Here is a 21,328-nt window from a genome sequence, read left to right on the forward strand (position 1 = left end):
CGTCGCGACGCCATCTAGGGAACGGAGCCGTAACCCCGTCCTGACCACGTGCGTGTCCCTTCCCCTCCCACCCCCACCCTTTCCCGCCCGACTAAGTTGCGCCGACTAGCGAGCGAACGAGCTTTTGCCGACCGTCAAAGGGCCGCGAGCACCCGGCGTCGGTGGGGAAGTTACGCCGCTTTTCCGCGATGGTGGGGGGGAGGGGACGCCCGGCGTCGTGGGGCGAGCTTTGCGGCCCGGGAAGAACGGGGAGCGGAGGGCACCCACGCCTGCCACAGCGCAGAATCCCATCGATCATTCCGCCGTTTCCCAGTGTTTCACGCCGTCGTGTTGCGCCGTACATGACCACCCACACACCCTCGATCCTCTAAGTGTGCGCCCGGCACAGGTACCGTACAGCAGAGGCGCAGCGGCGTCGGTGTGCCCCCCTGCCCCACCCCCACCATCCCCCTTCATCGTCCGCCTCCCCCCATCGCTCGCGTCGTGACGGCTCGGCGGGCAATGCCGACCATCACGAGGGGCCTACCTTCCTTCTTGTTATATTTATGCGAGCGCTCGCGACCGAGGAGGTTTATGTTCCCAGTGTGTCCATAGGTACACCTGTTCGCGGTTTTGCCGATCCATATATAACCGACGAACCAACCAACCCTCTTGTTTCTTTGGGGGAACAAATTGATAACGGTGAAACTGAAATGGTCTGACGTCGCGCTCGTCGGACATCGCGCGTTGCGTTTACGTCGCGATCCGGAGACGGAGGAGAGTTTTTTCGCGACTTGGTGCAGGGGGTGAGGGTTGATCCGATCACTTTTTCCGGGGGTAGGGGGCACTCGCAACGTGGCTGCCGCGACACCGATGATCGGCTCTCCCTTTACCCGCGTGTGCTTGTGCGGTGCCACGTGCCAAGTGCAGCCAATAAGTGCGCGAGTGTTGGCTTCGAGTTCGGCCAATAGGATTACCGGATGATCTGGACCCGGGTTGGATGCAGGCGGTAATGAAGCGCTCGGAATTTGGAGGAACTCGTGCCAGACCGTGATTTACCTAAGAACCCCGCCGACCGGAACCTCGAACCACTCGGTTAGTTTGCCAGTGTTTTATCTCGCGCAGAATTCACTCTCGCCGGGGAGATTGTTGTTTCTTTTTTATCGCGTAATGGCTCGTTTCGGAATTGAAATGCAGACGGAATACTCAGGCTCGCTAAATCGTCCTGGTCGGTAAAAAAAAAAAAAAAATACCCAAGACAAAAGCTCGCCACGGTGATACAGTGAAATTTGACAGACCCGACGCCGGGGCGGATTCCAACACGCGAAATAGATCCCGATGGTCGTCTGCAAATCCGCCCATTGTGCGAAACGATTCATATCCATGAATCACGGGTTAATGAACGTTCTTTGCGAAGACGTTTATCCTTACAAGCCTAGTACCGATTCCGTAACGTCGCGGTCTCTTGTCCTGAAAACACGCGTTTAAATAATTGCCAGGCACGTTGTACTCTAAGGTAAAAAGAAAGAACCTCTAGTGAGACGAGACTTTTAGGAGTCGAGACCGTGGGGAAAGTGAGACGTGAAGAGATTCAAATCGGCCTACCTTCTTTAGCAAAATAAAAGTCACAATAATCTTGATAATAATAACAGTGGCATCTTGCCAGTGAATAAATATGAATGAGTACAGGTGGGTTCTCACAGTAGGATTTTATATAATCTTAGAATAAACTGGCCGGGCATATCACGGATGTAAATCTGGTGTGTCGAAACGAGTTCTGTTTCCGCGTTAAAGCGTCGCGAGAGAACGAGCAACTCCTCGCAAACTTGCTGAAAATATGAATGTTGAAATACTTTTCTATTTTCGCCGCAAGATGCACGCGTACATTGTCCAATGTTCCAATACGTGTAGTTTCGAGTTGCCAAAACGTCTGTAATTCCATTCGGTGCCTGAATGTATTTTTATCAAATCTTAGGTGACAAACAACGCGTGTACGGACCTTTTTGTTTCACGTCGTGTGCGATGGTGAAAAAACGATGGAATGTAACAAAATTCGGTATTAATAAATAATCGACTAATTATCTAACCGATTTCGCACCTCATCGCGGGGTTCGTTCAAGGCAGCGACCTTGCGCCCTCGCTTACAGAAGGTGTTGATTAATTAGTAGCACATATTCCGACTCTCCGGTACGTGTGCGAGTTGTGTTGTATAATAGCGGGTTATTTATTGTTCCAGGTAAGTGACGTTGCGACACTCGAGGGGCGGCTCGGCACCCGGTACTCGCGGATTCCATTTACCATGCCGACATGAGTCGACTCGCCCTGCGGCAGTGCTGTAAGGTAACGAAGTTCCATCATGGATATTCATGCGCTGAGCGAAAATTGTTGAATTCCAAGAAATCGAGAACTCGACTCGTCCACCGCGGCGATGCGTGTTGCATGTGTGAGCCACGACGGACGCAGGGGTGGTCGGTCGGTGGTGCTCGAGCGATTCCCGAAAGTGAAGTTTGGGAACCGGCGGATCGTAAGAGAAAAGGAATCGTAATAAATACATAAATAATTAGATATGACCGCGGGTGTACAGGTGCAAACGAGTTTAAAGAAGCCCGCGGTTATTAGCGGGCCCTGCGGGAGGGACCAGGGCACCTCGCGGGGAAGGGTGGAACGGCGGAACGGTGGAACGAGGAACAGCGGGGTGCGACGGGGCCCGGGCCCTGTGAGAAATAAGAATATAATAAGCTGGCCGGCTGTCGGGGCCGGTTCGTACAGGCCGTAGTTTGTGGCTGTGGTGTCTACGGATCGTGCCCCGTTCTTTCCGTTCCCCGCTATCCTCCTCTCCCCGTTTCTTCTGGCCCCTCCTTCGTCAACGGCGAACCCGGCCGGGCCACACACCGTCGGCTTGTAAGACACGCGGTGAGATTAAATGCTTCATTAATGTGATTAAAGTAAAAAGCTGCCTGAGTAATGAGACGCGGTGAATCATTCACAGCCGTTTGCTCTCCAACCACAACTTCGCTGCCGCATGCTCGTATTCTCGTTTTTCTCAAAACTCAAACCCTCCTTCCAGCCTCGCGTATCCGATGCAAAGGTCAGTAAAGACATTGCGCGGCAAGTTGGCGTTGAGAAAAAAGCTCATCCTATTTCTTTGTATGTACTCGAAATTTCAGATCATAAAGTAAAAAATCTTTCGAAGAGTTCGAGTCTCGGAGAATTATTGTTGGTTGAAATGTGGATAAACTGCCGTCAGGGAAGGGTTCGGGTACGAAATTCTCTTCTGACAGGAGAGTTCATAAAAATATACAGACTCTTCCACCACCGCGGTGGTAAGTTTCGGTCCCATGGTCTCGGACGCTTCTTGAGAACGACCGCAAGAGTCCCGGAGGGCCTGGCAGGGTTAAGCTGTACAAATTCCTGGCTACGAATGGCGGGTGGAGGGAGCGAATGGTGGAAAAGGGCAAATGCGCACCGGTCAGGCAAACTTTATGTACGGGCCGCGTACACGCGGAGCGTATTTGAGAAGAGGTAAAAAATGAATGGATGAAATTAAAAAGAAAAAGAAAAAGAAGAAGGTATCGGATGGCGCGGGACATCTGCGTTCGAACGGATATTGAAACCATGGTACCAAACGGTCTCTGGTAGCACGAAGCCGACGATAGAACTGCCAACGACTTGCCATACAAACGTCCCGTCGATTGCGAACAAACCTACGTTCGGGACGTCGCTGCGGAACGTCCTCGTCCTCGGAAGGTCTTAAGGCCCGTCGATTCGACGGCTTAGCAGTTCCGCCACGGGTTCTTTCGCCGAGCGTTTTCCCACGTAGCTGCGGCTCTCCGGGCAGCACTTTTCGACGCTAGCTTCAAACCGAGGTTCGCGATTCCACGCGCGGATATCGAGCAGCCCGCCCAAACACGCCCTGGCGCAATAAATTAACTTTCACCGTGACTAAAAATGCCGCCCGGTCGATCCGATCCCCGTGATTTGCTGATTAGATTTCAAACCGTGAAAAAGTAGCGCCGGAAAATGATATAATGATCTTGCAATGTCGATGCCGTCGTTTCGAGGCTCGATACATCGGTAGTCAAGTTTGCTCGGAGAATAAACGGCCGGTCAGAGAACCGGATCTTGCAAGCCTCTTACATACGCAGAGACAAATGGTCTTCAGCGAGACGAAGTCAATTGAATATCAACGAGTATGGATGGTTAGGCTCTTTGAGGGATCGGAATCAATTATCGATCTCCAACGATTTATGCACGGCAGCCAATGTGCCGTATTATTTTTGTTCGTCAAAATTCGTCGGCTCATTTTGAGACCGAATCTTTTTATCGGTCGGTGAGTAACGAGGATGCTCAGAGAATCTGGCGTGTGGGTATTACCTGGGAGAGAGAGACGCGTACGATAATCCGCCGACTATTACTTAGAGAGGTAGATCTGAAAAGGATTGCCGGAGTAAGGCGAGTGCGGGCAAGGTGCCGGAGTTGACGCAAAGTGCAGGCAGATGCGATCGGCGATTACGCACTTGCGGCGTTAGCCCATATAAACGCGGACACCATGCGTCTTCCAGCGTGACATCACTGGCCGAGCGCTAATCGCGCGACAATCTTTGCCTCCGCAAACTCGGGCCGAGCAAAGCAGAGGCGAAGGAAAGCGAAACAAGGCAAAGCAAACCGAGCCGAGTCAGGCCAAGTCGAGGAAAGAGTCCAACGCCGACTGTCCGGTTCGTCCTGATATCTCAGACTCTCGAACAAACGACAATCGTATAATTAGGTGTCCAGCCGAACACCAAGCCAACATCACGAACAATCCTTACACGCAATATTCCACAGCTGTAACGCGAGGTCCTTGGTTGTGTGCTATTTATCCGCGATACGCATGCTATATTTGCTTCTCTCTACCGGGCGTTCCAGCCGCTGCACCTTGTGTTCCGGATGTCGTGACCGTCACTACGGGGGTGTGTAGTACACACCTTGGACGAGGATATTTCTCAAGGAACGGAATGCTGGAAAGGATTTCTCGCTTCGGCAGGACAGGGCATGATCCAGTTGTTCAAGGCAGGATTCTCTAGGTGTAGCCTCTTGTAGCTGGATGCGATCGGTATAAGAGCCGGTTGCCGTGCTATTAATAAGAGTGATAAATCGTTCATCGAAGTCCCGCGAAGTAGGCATGGTATTATACCACGTTGCCACGTTCATAGCGCGGCTGATGTTCCTTCGTACTCGGTAAAGAACACTCTTCTTCGCATCGTGATCGTGAAAGTTTACCATCAAAATATCGGATCAAGTTTCAGAGAAACGAAACTGTTAGCTTGTGTCAAACTTGTGTCACTTTAGAATATTTCTGCACCAATCTCATTTCAAATCTCGATTGATCGTCGAAGATATTGAGCTCCAAATTTTGACTTTCATCGATATTTCGAATGTAGTTACAAATGAAAGAATCCAAGTTCCGAGTCCACTGACAGGTAATTGATGGAACAGTAAGTCAGCAGCACGAATCCCTTTCTCAATGATTTTAGGGTGTGATGAGACTCATCTACAACGTATCGCGTAAGTCGCACAGCGATAGCAAGTACGAGGCACACGTAGACCAGAGGCAGTAATCGTTGTTTCGAAACGTCAAATTATCTGGTGTGTAACATTTGTTTGCTCAGTGTCGTACGCCGGAGTGTGGATTACACTCCGGGTATAATTCCGTCCGGTGCCCGGCTCCCAACTGCAGAATTCTCCGTTGCGTCGTCGTTCTTTGGTCGACGGTACGTGAGCAAGATACCGGGTACACACCGCGTGGTTCTTGGTGGTGTACAAAAGTACGGGAGTGAGGCAGTGTGCGGCACACAGATACCCATCTATCGAACCTATGCCTCTATACGTTGGCCGCACGCAGCAAACCTGTAATTTAACCCCCGAGCGGCCGCCTTCCTGCCTCCCTACCCCAATAACCATTATAATTATTGTCTCCCCCCTCAAATGGACTCTCGTAATTACCAGGCTCGCGCGTATTTGTCGAGTGTAGCGGTTTTTGTTTTGCGTTTTTTTTTATTTTCTTTTTTTTTTTTTGCTGCATTTTTGCCAATTCCTATTTTCTAGTCCCTGGTCTTTTACATTATACACTTTATGATCCATTCATCCCATCGTCTGCTCATTGTTTCTATCAATTTTTTGTTTTTTTTTTTTAATTCGCGCACTAAGTCGCTAACCTGTCAACTACATCGAGGATGCAAGATCGTTTATCGATTTATAGGATATCTTTTGAATGTCTAATCAACTGAATTATGCGTTACGCGGTCGCGTCAATTCGCGACAAAACATATTCTCGGTTGTAGACATTTTTTTTATAAAAATAAATTTGCTAACTGATTTCCGTGCGGTGATTGCGTCAGGCCTAATATTCGCACGTCGAATAAAACCTCGCGAAATGTATATATTATACAAATCGATGTAATTTATTTTAAAACTCATGCACACTCATCACCCGTGGATACGATTAGTTGCTGTTGTATCGGTAAATTTTCGATTCATCGACAAGAATTTTCGCCTCTAAGACTGGTTTGCCGATTTCTACTGATTTTTTTTTCCGTGCTCTTCGCACATGGATCCGACCGATCTCGTCAGACGCCCGTGCGATGCAAATTCTGTAATTAATTAACCCGATCTGAACGACACGACCTTTCAGATTGAATAATATTACGGTATAACGACAACCTGAGTGCGGGTAAAGTTTCATCCGGACCGCGGTGTACAAAGCGAGGATTTACACGTGGCATACATGTATGCAATGCATGGTTACTTAAGTACATACTGCGAATGCATGCACGGTCACCTACCTGCAGTTGCCAACCTCCGCGACGAGTCGCGTGTGAACTTGCTCGAATTTTAATATACGTATATCCAGCTCATACCGAAACCGGTCGGCTAATGTGGGCTCTGCACGACACCTTCGTCGAGCCAATTCAGCCACAATTTCGGGCCAATTCCACGGCAGGCTTTGTGGGTGACAGCGGTTAGCGGCACGCTACATCATTCTAGGAGTGTCGAAAGCTCATTTGAATAAACAGGAACTCCCGACAGAAGGGCGGACCACCACTGGTACCGAGCCGAAGAGCCGCCCTCAAATTTTTCAAAAGCAGACAAATCCTCGTTCCTTTTGGTAAAGAAGTGAAAGAAAATACTCGCTTCTTAACTGCGGGCTTAAAACTAGAAACTGATCGTAAACCTTGTTGAGATTCAGGCCTACCTCGTTACATACTTACCTACTTATATACCGTTGTGAAAATTTAATTAAATCCAAGTTTTATTGACGCGTTGCGCAATACCAGAGATCAAGAGTTGAGTAGGACGTCGTTGAGACGTGGTTATTTTCTCCGCGGGATTCGTTCTTTTTTAGCGTCACTTTATTCTTTTAGCTTATCACTGTTTCATCTCTGAAAACTCGTCGCATGGCGGACACTAAACTCATGCTACGTACCTGCTCAAAAGCATTTTTCTCAGAGGTATAATCTAACTCTGTCTCTTTAACAAGGCCAAAGGTCCGGTTCGTCTAAACCGAATGTCCGACACGTGACCTGACCTGCGAAAGAGACTGTCTTGGGTACCGAGAAATTTTCGACTGTAAAACGCTATATACCCGGCCGTTTGTCCCAAAATTATTGCACCACGGTACCACAAATCATATTTTCCTTTTTTTCCTCCAGCGGAGAAGGTTGTAAATAGTACGTGTGTTGTGAAAAAATGTCAAGGTTCAAAATTTGAGTGCAATTCCTCGGCTCGACCGCGTTACCACGTGCGAAGTATCCGCCGTTTTTTGGTCTTGACTTTTCTTACAACGAAGTCAATTTCCTTGAGCATCGGCGTCTGAAAAAAGTCCGGTTTTAAGACTGCTACGCGTTGTTCGGCCTTGCTAGTCGCTTGGGTTGTATTCTCGTCGCTGGTACCAAAGTGTCGGATACAAGCGAAGGATTTACGAAGCAGAGCGTGCTGTGCAGGCAAATCTGGTCTAGGCAGCCCAGGTTTCCGTTGCACCTTGATACCGCGACAGGCGTACGTAATACGCTGAAATAATATTTTGTTTCCAAAAACAGGGTCGGAGTACACGGTAGCTTCGTGTCGGCCACCTGCAGGTATAACCTGGGAGCGTCACGACGCCGCCGTCGCGAGGAGTTACTGCCACAAATCACGCGATTCGTAATTGCTACAGGTATACGCGATTTCGCGTGGAGCGAAATGCTTGTGTGCGGGAGAAATCCATAAACATTGATTGCCCCGCGTTTACACACTCTCTTATCAAACGTGATGCAAATATAAATAGCACCGATGTGTGAATGGATGGCGGCGGCGTGATGTTCACATTCGGTATCACTGATTACACCCGTGTATTGAAACTTTTATCTTCAGGGGTTCTTCAATTTTTTACGGTTCAGCTTTGATTTCTCGCCTCTTTCGCTCGCTCGCTTCTGAATATAGTTTGCCCGCCCACGGGTGAACTACGTTCCTCGAAAGATCGATGTGTTCATTTTCTGACGTTAACGAACGTTTTTTCGATTCGTGACTAAATAAGCGTTACCATTTTGGCATTGGCATGTATAACGTCATACATGCACCTCAATTTCCATAAACTATAATATGTTTTCCCTCGACATCTGCATAAATACTACTAGACATTTAAATTTTAAAAACAGGCACATGGAATATCTAATTTTAAGATACGGCAATTAATTTTCTACAAAACAGCTATTATGTCTCGAATACTAAATCACTCTTTTAATTACCCACGTCCTTCCTACGTGTTAAGCTTTTAATTAAGTAACTTCCAATTTGCTAAAAAAATTTCTCTACGCATGAAACGTTTCAAGACGTAAACTACCCGTGACACGTGAGACACCGTTGCACCATCCTCGTCACGTGATGCAAAGGGAACTTCCACGACCAAGGGCTAATCAATGGCGAAACAATAACGCCCAGGCGTCTTCCTACCGTCTGAGGGTTCGCCACCCTCGGTGGGTCTTGGTCGAGGCCAAAGCTTCGCGGTGGTTTGGTGCAAGGGCAGTTTCGGCCCCCTTAAAAGCATTCTCTGTTCTCGGAGTAATTACGGGTACATACATAGCTCGAGAACTGCGTCCACATACAGATGTGCGGATACATATACCTGGATCAGAAAACCGAAGAACACTCGGCAAAATGAACGGGAATTGACCAACAAACAATAATAGCCACCGGGGTCGTGTAGTTCCCTCCTCGAGCCCTCAGGGACTGATTCGTGCCTGCGAGTTTGTATTGGACCTACTTATTATTTCTTTTTTTTTTCTCGCCCCTTTCTGCCCGCCGCTCTTTCTCTCCCGATCCTTCTTCCGTCCCTCTCCTCCGCCACCAAATTCGTTTCTCGTACCTGTTTCGGCGTCTATCGTTTCGACGGTACCGTTACACCTTTGTGCCTCTCGATGGTTCACCGATGAGCGGAGTGGATTAGAAGGGGGATTGCAAGGTCGTTTAATAAATTAGAAAATGTTGAACAGATTTGAAGGACAACTTTTCGCATGGCTTGCGATCGTCTTGCCAGTCCAGAGCTTTGATTCTTCTCGACGTTCCCGTTTCAACGTTAAGACCTTGGTTTGCATTCAACCATTGAATCTGGCAGCGGCTGATGATGCGTTCCAAGCACGAAAGCGTCGTAAATTGATGGAACAAGCCACGTCGTGGTTGTGTGACAGTTGTAGAACTGATCGCGTCATTGAAGAGTAGGTAGGGAAGGTAGGAGGCACAAGTGGTCCTCGAAGCGAGGTAGAAACTCGGCTGAGAACATCTACTGCTGAATTACACCAACGGTAACCTCTCTCTCTTTCTCTCTCTCGTTATGAGTGTGTGTAAGGCGATGCGCAGCACTTGGATTCGTTTTTGCGTTTTATCAAGTTAAACCGAATAAGACAACAACAAGCGGAGGAAGAAGAGCGACTTGTGAGGCAAATTTACATGGCTAAATCGTTAAGGATATATTAATTATGTATACCACGTGATGTCGGCCAGCAGCTCCTTTTCCCAGAGCCCGATGACATGGTTCCACATCCGCTCCACACGCGCTTCGCTCAACGTGCCTTATACCCCATGGAAACTTAGGCCCATATCCCGCATAGCTCTTGTGCTCATTACCGTGTCCCTGCTCCGATGCTTCTCAAGATATTGCTCTAGGTATAAAACACGTAGTCGTGATTGTGGAATATACGGACAATCGCGCTAATTGCTACGCATAATTCTAGAATGACGCGTGCTCAAGTGCATGTCGTTGCAACCAATAGAAGAAACACACGCCGTTTGATTATTATAATTTCTGTATGCAGACGGTTAATATGCCGTATCAACAAGTACGTACCATAAGCCGCGATATTATCGTTTTGAATACCCTAAACGCCCTTTGAATTATTACGCTGAACTTGTAAGGAGAGTATCAGACCTCTCGATCATGGATTCCATAGCCTAAAATATGGAGCTTGTGATTCGTAGTTTCATCTCGTGGGACTCAACAGTCCTTCTTTCAACAATCTGAGCCATAGTAAATTGGGTGAAAGAAGGCCCAATGGTAAATAGTAATAAAATTACACATCGGAAACCCCATACCTAGAAGTTTCAGCAGAATCCGTGATCCGGAGGTCTGACAGTCTCTTTGCTAGATTCTAAACTTAATTACATTGCGTCTAAAACGTCTTGGACAATTGTAGTACTTGTCGTGTAGCGAGAGAGAGAGAGAAAAATAACTTTTTCAATGAATTTAATAGCAAAAATTGAGGGTGGATCGGATCAGATCCGCGATCCACCCTCGTCGTTTTCCCAGCGTTTCTGGTTGGTTGACTCCCCAGTTACGATTTCTGGCACCTTCCAGGCAGGATTGGTTGGCCGTCTGACAGTTGAGTGATGACGAGGCGGCCTCTCTCTGCACTATGGACGCCCTCGACGCAGGACGAGGATCCTCGTGTCCGATTCTCAGCCTCCATTGTCTTCCTGTGCGAATAAAATATGTGAATATATAATATCTATTCGGTATACGTGGTAATAATTCACAATTTTCAAGTTTGAAAATATGAGACGCTGATTATTCTCTGACAAAGTCGCAGTTTCAGAAGCAAGTTTATCCTTGTTACGAAGTAAAAAAACGAAAGACAGAATAAAGAACGAAAATCTTATGGTAAATTATTCGTGAAGAAAATTGAATTTCAGCTCTCTAAAGTCTGACGAAATAGAAACACAGACAGACACCTTTCAGATGATTTCGGATGCAATTTTTCACATGCTGCACCTCGTTATAATACGTTAAAAATACGGTTAAAAGTACCGTTGTGCTCGCCCACGTGGAAATGAGACGGTGCTGTGTAAAACGAGTTCCTCTCCTATACGCGGTCTGCACTATGTTGAGAATCCAAAATTAATTAATAGGAAACAATTATTCGTAGATAACCAGCCGGACCGATGAGTTTTGAAAGGTGTAACGCGCTCGGTTCTCACAGCTTGGGGGAAAGGCGTGTTTTACGGTCACTAGTCTGTTGCCCGCGAGTGACGAAACGATGAGAAATGTCATTAGGCGGTTTTATTTATGTAATTTCTCAACCGAGCCCAGGGGGGAACAGGTGGAATCGAACCAACTCGTCGGTCCCGAGATTACGATCTTTGCCCAAGTTCGGCCCGGCAGAACCGGCCGAACTTCCAGGCCTCGAAAGTCCGCTCCACACGCGTGCAGTACGCGCTCATACTAACCGCGTAGTGATACGTATGTGGGCTAATTGCTTCCCTCGATATCTTCGCGAATCGGCGGGTTGATTCGGTTCCTTCCATTTTTTGTCAATTTTTTTCCTCCCTGCGCTCAGCTGCGGCCTCTGCATTTTTTCCCCCCCCTCTCGTTCGCTTCTCCGTGCATTCTGATTCCTTTCGTCCTCTTATTCCTTTTCTTTTTCATTCGTTCCTCGTCTTCCTTCCCTCGCGTATCCCCTACACTGTGTGCAGCGGGCTAGCCGCGCGGCGCACCGCCGGATGAGTTACAGCCTCTGCAAGCTGTATTACTACCTGTCCAGTGATGCTGTGTGATGCCCCTTCGCTCGCTATCATTCATCTTTCCGTTTTAAGGTGCTCGCCTCGGGTTTAACCTTCTTTCCCAAAGGTGAACCGGCGGTTAAAGCGTCGCTCTTGCACGCGGCGTCCGCGATTTCTCGAAAAACATGGAAATACGATCGGGCCTCGTTCTGAAAAAATACAAAAAATTTTTTAGTCAAAAATAAACGGTATATTTCTTGTAAAATCTATAATGCACGCCGTTTGATTTCAATCTGCAGCTCGTTAGTTTGCGCGATCGTTTGCACGATATTGGACAAACGGTTATTTGAACTCTACTCTGAACGTGTCTATATATCGATTGTGAATCTTCGTTCCACGTTTCAAAATTGAAATGCTTCGCATCGACGTAACGGTAAATTCGGGTATACCCGTTTTTAAATCTTATTTTTATAATTATCCCAATAATCTTTGCAGTAAACGATGTAAATCGTCGGAAGATACGAAGGAAAAAAATTAACGCATCGAAACGTTCTGCGCATTAAATTGGCAGACAACACGCTGCATACAACTAATAATTACTTCTCAGTATCGTGTAGGTATTATTTGTACGGCCTGCGTAATTACTCAGTATTTTATACAGCGCCGCGACGAGAGGCGGAGTATAGAAAACAACACAATGATGAGGATAAGATTGTCGGAAGAGTAAGGAGAAATAAAACCGTCTGCACGTTCCCTCGCATAATTTTCATTCTCTTCAGCCTGGGGATATTGACTTGTATTCATCCACCTCCTACAATTTGTAGCTATACGCACACACATAGAGCGCCACGCGTTACGCCTTGCGTTTGACTCGCGATTCGCGTCCGATGTTAATTATTTTTCGTACGACTGTGCATACCAACGCCGATTATTCGATATCGTAATTCACGTATCCGCCGAGTTGGGTAGTGATGAAAACCTATTAAAGATATCCTCGCGAAATTGATCGTGACGTGCGCCAAGCTTGTTATATACAAGTATATAAGAAATCAAGAGTTGCCGAACGTGATACCGGGTCAACCGACACGAGTGTTTTCAGATAGTAGGTACTTGGGGGTTTGTAGGTATCGGTATTTGTCAAGGGATCACGGGACATCGAGAGGGGGTGACGCTGAGAGTCTCTAATCGATATTCCATCGAGGTGTGCAATTTTACGCGTACACCAGTGGCACACAAATCGGTGCGTGATCGTCAGGGGAACGAGGAGGAGGGAAGAGAGAGACGGTTCCGCGGGAGCTGGAGAACCCTGACGATTGCGGAGACGTGCTCAGCGTGCTCTGGTCCCGGTTAATAATAGACCACGACACCCGATCGCTGTACCATCGGAGACGAGAGGACCACCCACGGCACCGATTGTCGGCCGCGGAACGGCCGCAGTAGGTCGATCCGTTCCGTAACCCTGATTGATAAGCAAAGTCACGCGCAGAGACGCGAACTACCAGCAACCACCGCCGCGTCGCTGACGAATAAGGCGACACGACCGCACGCGGTGTCGGACACGCGGAACCGGACCATTTATGCACGTATGGGTGGACCGCGGTCGCGACTCGCATAATATCGCCACCTCGCGTCTCATCGTATTTCGAATGCATATTTCTCTCTATTTATGTATTTAAGCATTTCGGACACGTAGGTGACTCCGATGCTCCCAACCTTCTTTAGATATACGTATTCAAGGCTGATAGTAGACTTCGTAGTAACACATCGATCCGTTCCGCGAAGGAAAAGAGTCTTCAAAATCCCCGAACGAAAACACGAGCTTTCAATTAACCGAATTCGTATCACGCTTCCTTTTGATCAACCCTGAAACAATGGCTCAGAAATCACTTGAAGTAATTCATGCACAAGGTTTGAACTCGTATCACGAACAGAGATTCTCAAAAAGCTTCCGATCTCAAATCGCCAATTTTCGAGGGTTGAAAGCATCGATATGAAACGGAATTCAATTGTTCTGAAATTGACTGAAGCTTGCACCCCCGGCGGTAGAAAATCTAGCAGTCAAACCCAAGTTCGAACCATATTGAATAATTCCATCGTAGGAATAAATTGACCAAGTTCGAATAGCAAAGCTCGAGGGGGTGAGCGGAGCGCGTGCTTCACGGGTGGCGGGATTTCATCCCTTGAAAATGCTCGCGGGTTAAATCGACGGTTGAGAGAGTGACGCAGGCGCGTTTCAGGCCGGGTGGAAGGCCCTCTGTCTGAGAGGAGCTGAACCGGGACACGGAGGTTCGGTTTGCAGGAACGACGCCAGATGGCAGTCGACGTGTTTTCGTGCTGCCACCTTTTGGCGCGTCGTCGCGGAGCCCAAGCGGCACTGACCTACCCCTCAGGTTCACCACGGCGAGCCGTCACAACGTTACCATCGACGCCGAACGGCGTCGCGGCGCGTACCGCGGGGCCTCTGGACGATTTATCGCCCCGGTATCTCGCCGCGGCATCTAAACGATTACTTGCCGTTAACGTAAACGGCTTATAAAAACGGCCCTGCATAATAGAGTAAATACAGGTTCGGAGAGTTACCCTACGGGCAAATTTATCGCCCGGCGTACACTCAATAAGCGTACGTACGTAAACCGGTCAGAAATGACTTACACTTATTGGTAAATAATCAGCCGACTTTTACTGCATTCGGATCGGAGCTCGCCGCGAGCTTTTACCATCCGTGTAAGGATTTAGCCACGATTTCAATAACCGTTCAGCCTTTAATTGCGGAGTGAATAATTACTCCCGCCTACTTTACGCGCTGGCCGAAACCAGCAAATTTTCGATTTCCAGGTACACGTATCCACCGGTTTTTCAAACCTGTTGATATCGGTCTGAAGTTCAAGCTCTACGTAGGCGATAATGACTCGCGTTATTAACCTCGTTGCCGCCGTGTTTTCGGCCCCGCATTTAGGTGCTAATTCCACCGTTTATCGCCCACCTCGCCTGGGCACGCATTCAATAGTCCGTCTACGTTCAGGTATAATTTAAACCCCGCCTATGCGTAGAAGGAGACGACGCGGCTTGTTCTCCGTTTGTTATATCCGGCAGGGATGCTCACTCGAGATAAGTCGCGGTGAGCAGGTAATTTCCTTCATTGAGAATCACGAGAGAGTGAAACGGCATTTGAATAACAAGCGGGTATGCAAATTCATTTACCCCGTTTACATACGTATATCTGTGTATATTCCCCTCGTCCTCGAGCATCGCCCAGCCGGCAACCCGAGTGCAACTCGCTCCTCCAGCCGACGGGATGGAACTCCGCACCCTCCGCGCTTTTATTTTAGTACTCGCGAACGATAAATTCTATCAAATCCGGAACAGATTGTTACCGGAAGTATTTCGAACGCTCTCGTTTTGCCGTTACGTATGTCCGCAAATTTCTTCGCAATATACCCGCAGTTGTTGTCTCATCGACGTTCAACTAACGTGAATTTTCAAAATAGTGTCAAAAGAAGCATGCTAATCGCGAATTTCTTGGAGAATCAAACTGCGATAAAGGAGAAACGCTGCAGCTGCGCTACTTCCCGAATTTCGAAAATTCGCACTCGCGTGACTTTACGTTCGTGTTTAATTAACTGGTTTTCTGCCAGACCGGAGCGAGTGTATAGCGAATTTCAAAGTTACAATAATCGACGCGATCTTTTTCTTAAATACCGTTTTTAGCCTCTTCCTTTTTTTCTACCCTGTGATTTATGGGTATTGATTATCTTATAATTATACGCATTACTCCTATCCCTCGTGATTATAGAAAGTTACGATCAGACGGGCCGAAACATATTTCCATAATTCGTGTGAGGCGTCAGCTGCGCGGTGCAAATATCGCGAGTTTAAAAAAGAAAAGAGGAAAAATGAGACGAAAAACAAAGCAGAAAATGTTTTTTTCATCCTTACGTGCACCCACCTTGTTTCGGGGAAGGTAATCATCGGGGAGGAATGTCCGTTATCGTTTCAGACAAAACGCCACGTTCGATCGACCCGCTCTTCGCCATTCTCCATTCCCCCCATCCGGCAGCCTCCTCTTTGTATATCTATAGCTGTAGGTAGCTAGCTAGCTGGCTACAAAGTCTTAGCAGCTCGATCTCGCGGAGATTTTAATTAAGCCCGCCCTTCCAATGTTTCGTCTGATTGGAAGAGCTAATCCCGAGGCCCACGGAATTTAGAGCCTCGCTGTCGGAAAGTAGGTACAGCCTCCGTCCGCCCTCGAACGGTTCTGTCCTCGTGCCTGCGGAATGAGAGAAAAAGAAAACAAAAAAAAAAAAAAAAAAACAAGGTACGTCACTTGAATAAACAGATTCAATGCAAGGATAAAAATTTGTGCAGTCGAAAAAGAAAAGAAAAACACTTCGCTCTAATCTCCGCACCAAAGCTCGATCTCTGAGTCATCCAGACCCCCGGGAAAATTTTTTCGAAACTATCGGGATTGCGTCGATCCTCTTGCTTCCGTCCGTCAGCAAGGCGCGGGGCAGGGGGAGAGGGGCGGACGGAAGCTCGGTAAGGGTGGGTGGTGGACGCGTCGGGGGGATGACGTCTCAATATCCCTTCGTTCGGCCGACCCCTCCTTCCGAGGCCGACCTTTTGCCAGTTACGCTTCGAGCACAAGCTTCGCTTGCAACCCTCCTTCTGTTACGTCCGCCCAACGGGGAGGTTACACCGCTACGCTCCTAGGGCCGAATAGTTTTTCCCCGGCAGTATACCAGGGCTGTCCATTACCCGATGACCCTAAAATTAAATCGGCTCTGCGCCAGACCGTCTCGCTATTTCCTTCACCAGATAAGCTCGAACAAGGAGCTTGACGCGGGCGATCGATTTTCGAAAGTATCGTTTGGATAATATTCCAATAGATCAATTTTTTAAATTACTACATTTAGACTCCTGGATTGTCAACCAAATTGACAATATTTTAATCGTCAAAATTGAAACCCTATTCCATTAGTTTTCGAAACGTTGACCTTTCACTCTCTTTTTTACTACTTAAAATATTTTTAAAACTTTCTTTCGCACAGCGAACGGATCTCTTAGCCTAAATTATTTTCAGGTCGAAATTCGGCAGCAATTTTTTACTCTATTTTACGAGCTACAATTTTATCACAAGTTTCAAACTTTCGAACAGGAATCAGAACGTATTTATTTTTTATCTACTCTTGTCTCAAAAAATAAAAAAAAAGGTGGGTCAACTCGTTTTAGCTTATCTGACTTGATCATTGCGAGAATCTTTACACTTCACACGGTGTCTTGATATTCAAATTGGGTAAATAAAATACAGTGTTGAAGATAATTTAATTTGATATATACCTTCCTAAAATCTTTTTTCAATCGAGCTCATGTCCACGGATATTACGTATCCTGACTTATTCAGGTTTTGATGGAGTTAATTACGAAAGGTTTTCATCTCCCACGTGGCGACGATGAGTTTTGAATATCAAGTATCGGTACCCCGAGAAACCGGATCGTGGGTCAAGACTCGGGGTTCCCGATCCGCGTCGAGAAGTCCGCGCCTCAGTCTTTCTCTGCCTCGCCTTGGCCTTTATATTTTTATGACAGAGAAAGTCCGGAGTTTATAGCGCTACGGGTCGAGCCCAATTTTCGTTAAAAGCCTGAAAAACTAACAAAGCCTGGGCGAGTTTCACTTCCCCCGTCACAGGACGAGCGGAGACCACGCACCCTTACCGGTCCCAAGGGCGCATCGCGGACCAAACGAATGGTAAAAAGCCTAACGGTGTCTCTCCCCGCTCCCCGAAGCTTCTCCGGGACTCGATCTCCCGCAGTATACTCCAGGCAGTCGTAGAGCAGAGATTCGAGTGAAAGAAAACCGCTTCGTTTTATTTACTTACTTTCTTACTTTTAAACAAGTCCTCTTCGCTTCCGATCATCCCCAACGCTCGCCTCTCGAGTAGAGACGACGTAGTTTTCTCTCTTAATCACGATTCCACGCGTTACTCGTTTCTTACTTTCTACGTGAAATCCAACCCCTCGCTCGTAACCACGGCTTATTTTTGTCGGGCAACCCGTTTCACCCCCTTGCCGCGATACGACACGCGGTTTCTTTGAAAGTGATCGCGCGTACTCGCTCCGTTGGTCGGTTGGTCGGGGGTATACGCTTCAGGAATGAGTTATATCGCCTATCGGGTTGGCCTTTCATTTCCAGCTACCCGCGGTTCTCGTATCGGTCGGACCGCCGTCAGCAGCCAACCCCCACCCCCCGCTTTCCGCCGGCACTCTCACCCTCGTTCTCCACCCTCATACCCTCGGCGACGGGTGATTTTGGCCCACGAGAGAGGGCGCGCCAGCTGTGTTGCTACCGTGTCGCGCACTCCGTCGTTTCCCACACGTCCTCCGAAGCGGCCTGGAAACGCTCGCTGTGATAACATGCCGAACACCGATGGAAATCCACGAGTCATAGCGCTGAACGTCTCCTCGCGACCTGAAACAACCGATTCCCGAGAAGAATTATTTGGCTTTCGATCTGCGCTTAACATACTCCACGATTATTTTTGCCCGATCAGCATCGACGATGTCTGTAATACTGTCATTCGTTGAACCGAAACTATTAACTCACTTTTAAAAATTGCCTTGAAAAAAACTCAACTTCCCCACGTATACGTAATCTACACGAATTCCGATCTAGAAATTTGGGCTGGACTATTTCCCAAACAGCCACATTCACTGGTGGTGTTTGTTTGAAGTCAGGAAGTGACAAATGGTAACAATTACGAAACAAAATGATTTCCTTAATCATGTGAGATTCTTGTTTCAGAAATTCCTTCAGAATCAGGAAACAAGTTTTGTAATCGGAGTATCACGTATCCAAGACTGAAATGCAAACGTAATAAGATTACACTTGTCAAGTTAGAACAAAAATCCAAATCCAAAACCGTTTCCACTCATTTCTAAAACGCTCGTTTCCTTCGTAGCATCTGTTTATCATTTTTCAGTTAAACGTCAAATTCGTTTCAAGCGATGATCCATTCATTTAATGCGACAAAAGCTTCTCTCTAACCATTACGATTATATAAAAAAAAAAAAAACTATAACATCTACTCTGGCGTACTCGGATATCCTGACAAATGTGCCGTTAGTCCTACGTCATCCAAAGAACAAAAAAGTGTCACGGCGAGACCAAAAGCTCCGAATCTGACCAGCAGCACCTACTGGGGAGAATTTTTCTCCTTTAGAAAAGCTAGGTTGAAAAATTTTCTTCACCCAAAGTCCTGGTTCTCCTCTTTTTCTGTTCTACTCCCGGAGCACCCCCGAGGGAAAGCGTGAAACCGAGGGTGATCCCTGTCGAGCTAACCTTTGTTCTGATATTTAGGATCGTCGAAATGCCGCGGCAACCGATGGATACACACACACACACACACACACACACATATATATATATACCTGGATAAGCCTAGGCGAGTAGCCGCGACGACAAGGTACAAGTACGAGAGTCTTATCGCGAATTTGCTGAAGTTTACCAGCCAAGAAACCATTGTTTCGGACGAAAACACCCGGATGTCTCCTAATGAAGACGGAGGCGCGCGGCGAGGGCGCTTCGAGGTTGACGTCCGGGTGGCTAACGATTCTCCGCTGCTCCTAAGTGGCCGACAACGCGGTCGCACGAGAAGATGGGGGCCTTACTTTGGGCGTCATAATGACTTGATTAAAAAACAACGTAATTTAAAGGGACACGGCACGCGATCCGCAGGACGGCCCTTGCGTTTCTTAATTCCACGATCCCGACTCACGGACTCGGCCCTTCTCCAAAAGGCAGCCCCGCTGGCTTTGTTGGACTGACGTTGAAATAAAAGGGAACGATTACCAGCAGAGACCGTGGAAGCTTACGGGCATCGAAACGGGGTGGCAAAGTGCCAAAAAAAAAAAAATTCACTGCACAATATTACGTGAACGGCTTTCCTGTTTTCCAAAAATTAGGACTTATCAATTCATCGATATACTTCGGTAATTGTGTGTCACGAATCACGTCGCTCGTATATCAATCGTTACAATTCTATTTTGTTAAGTTCGAAAAATTTCGTTTTTCCCGATAAAGTATTTCGAGCGACTGTGGGCACTGGATTATTTCAGCAGCGTTGAGCTGATTTGTTTTGTACGTTTTTTTTTTTTTTTTAGTTTCTTTTTTTTTTCATCGGATTGAAAACCGATTTCAACTGTTGCATTCTCGTCAGAGGCGTAGCGGGGCAAAGAGGTCGGACGGAAGCAGCGAGTCGAAATCTATTTTAACACCGTCCTGTAGGTGCTGCTTAAAATCCATTTGGAAAATAAAATAAAGCGAAACATTCTTGTCCCCGAAACAAACCAATTTTAGAGAACTCCCTTAATTTACACGCAACAGCGTAATACTCGTCGGCCTGTGTAAAACAAAGCGGTAAACTTATATTGTACAAGACACGACGGAAATTCGTTCGTTCGATAAAATGAAGCCCGAAATTTTTGGGGGGATCGTAGAAGTGATTCTCCATTTCACCATCGCTCTGCTTCTCCTTGCTGTACACGTATAATCAATTGTCTATGAGTGTGCGTGAGTGTGTGTGTGTGTTTTCGTTCGAGGCAGAACGGACGCAATCGAACGACTGGAAAGAGAGTAAATTGGAATTCCACGTCGCGACGCGGTGTGGTTCTCGGCGTCGGAGGGGCCCAGGAATATTTACTGCCATCTTCTCTCGCACTTACCCACAGATTCAGTTCTCCCGCTGTAAACACCTCTTAACTGTATATAGAGATAGAATCTCGCCGTAATTCCGGGCCTTCCTAAGCTGCCCTTTCCAACCTTTTCGCGTATAAGTGAAAAATTATTATTGACCTTATCGAGATAAAATATTATTGCTCATCGTCCGTGGCACAGATATCTTTCCCTCGGTCTCTTATTCCTTCCGCGGAGCCCGGAGTTTAGCAAAAATTTGCAAATTCACCGATCATCGAAGAAAATGATTCGGTTCGACTTCCTATCGTTTGATGAATCGCTCCCGTTAACGAATCTGCGATCCTTCTTATAACTAGATGAATCTCGAAATGAGGCAATTTCTATCATCGATCCTTATTTCTATCGCTGGAAATCGCGAGAAATATTTAGACGAAATATCCAGCCGTTAACTTAAACAAAGTACGCCTCACCTACGGCTTGTCGGAACGGTTTCTTACTTCTTGATCACCGAGTGTTATATCACCGTGAGAGCGAGAATCGAGACTAGAGGTTGTAGACGGGAGGCGCAGACCGCGTAGAGAACACCGGGAGATACGTAGAGGCGAAGAGACGAATAGAAGGAGACGGTGAAGCTCACTAAATCAATACTCTGCC

General features: G+C 47.3%; 1 protein-coding gene across 1 annotated transcript in view; it reads left to right on the forward strand.

Moving 5' to 3' along the window:
- Positions 1-587: 587 nt before the first annotated feature.
- Positions 588-21,328, forward strand: part of LOC124188180 (homeotic protein antennapedia) — a 64,834-nt gene continuing 44,093 nt past the window's right edge. The window contains exons 1-2 of the mRNA XM_046580710.1: positions 588-1,074; positions 2,216-2,319. The gene's annotated coding sequence lies outside the window, so the exon portion shown is untranslated. The remainder of the gene's footprint in view (positions 1,075-2,215; positions 2,320-21,328) is intronic.

Source organism: Neodiprion fabricii, chromosome 1 (assembly GCF_021155785.1).
Source record: "Neodiprion fabricii isolate iyNeoFabr1 chromosome 1, iyNeoFabr1.1, whole genome shotgun sequence".
In the NCBI taxonomy this organism is placed as follows: domain Eukaryota; kingdom Metazoa; phylum Arthropoda; class Insecta; order Hymenoptera; family Diprionidae; genus Neodiprion; species Neodiprion fabricii.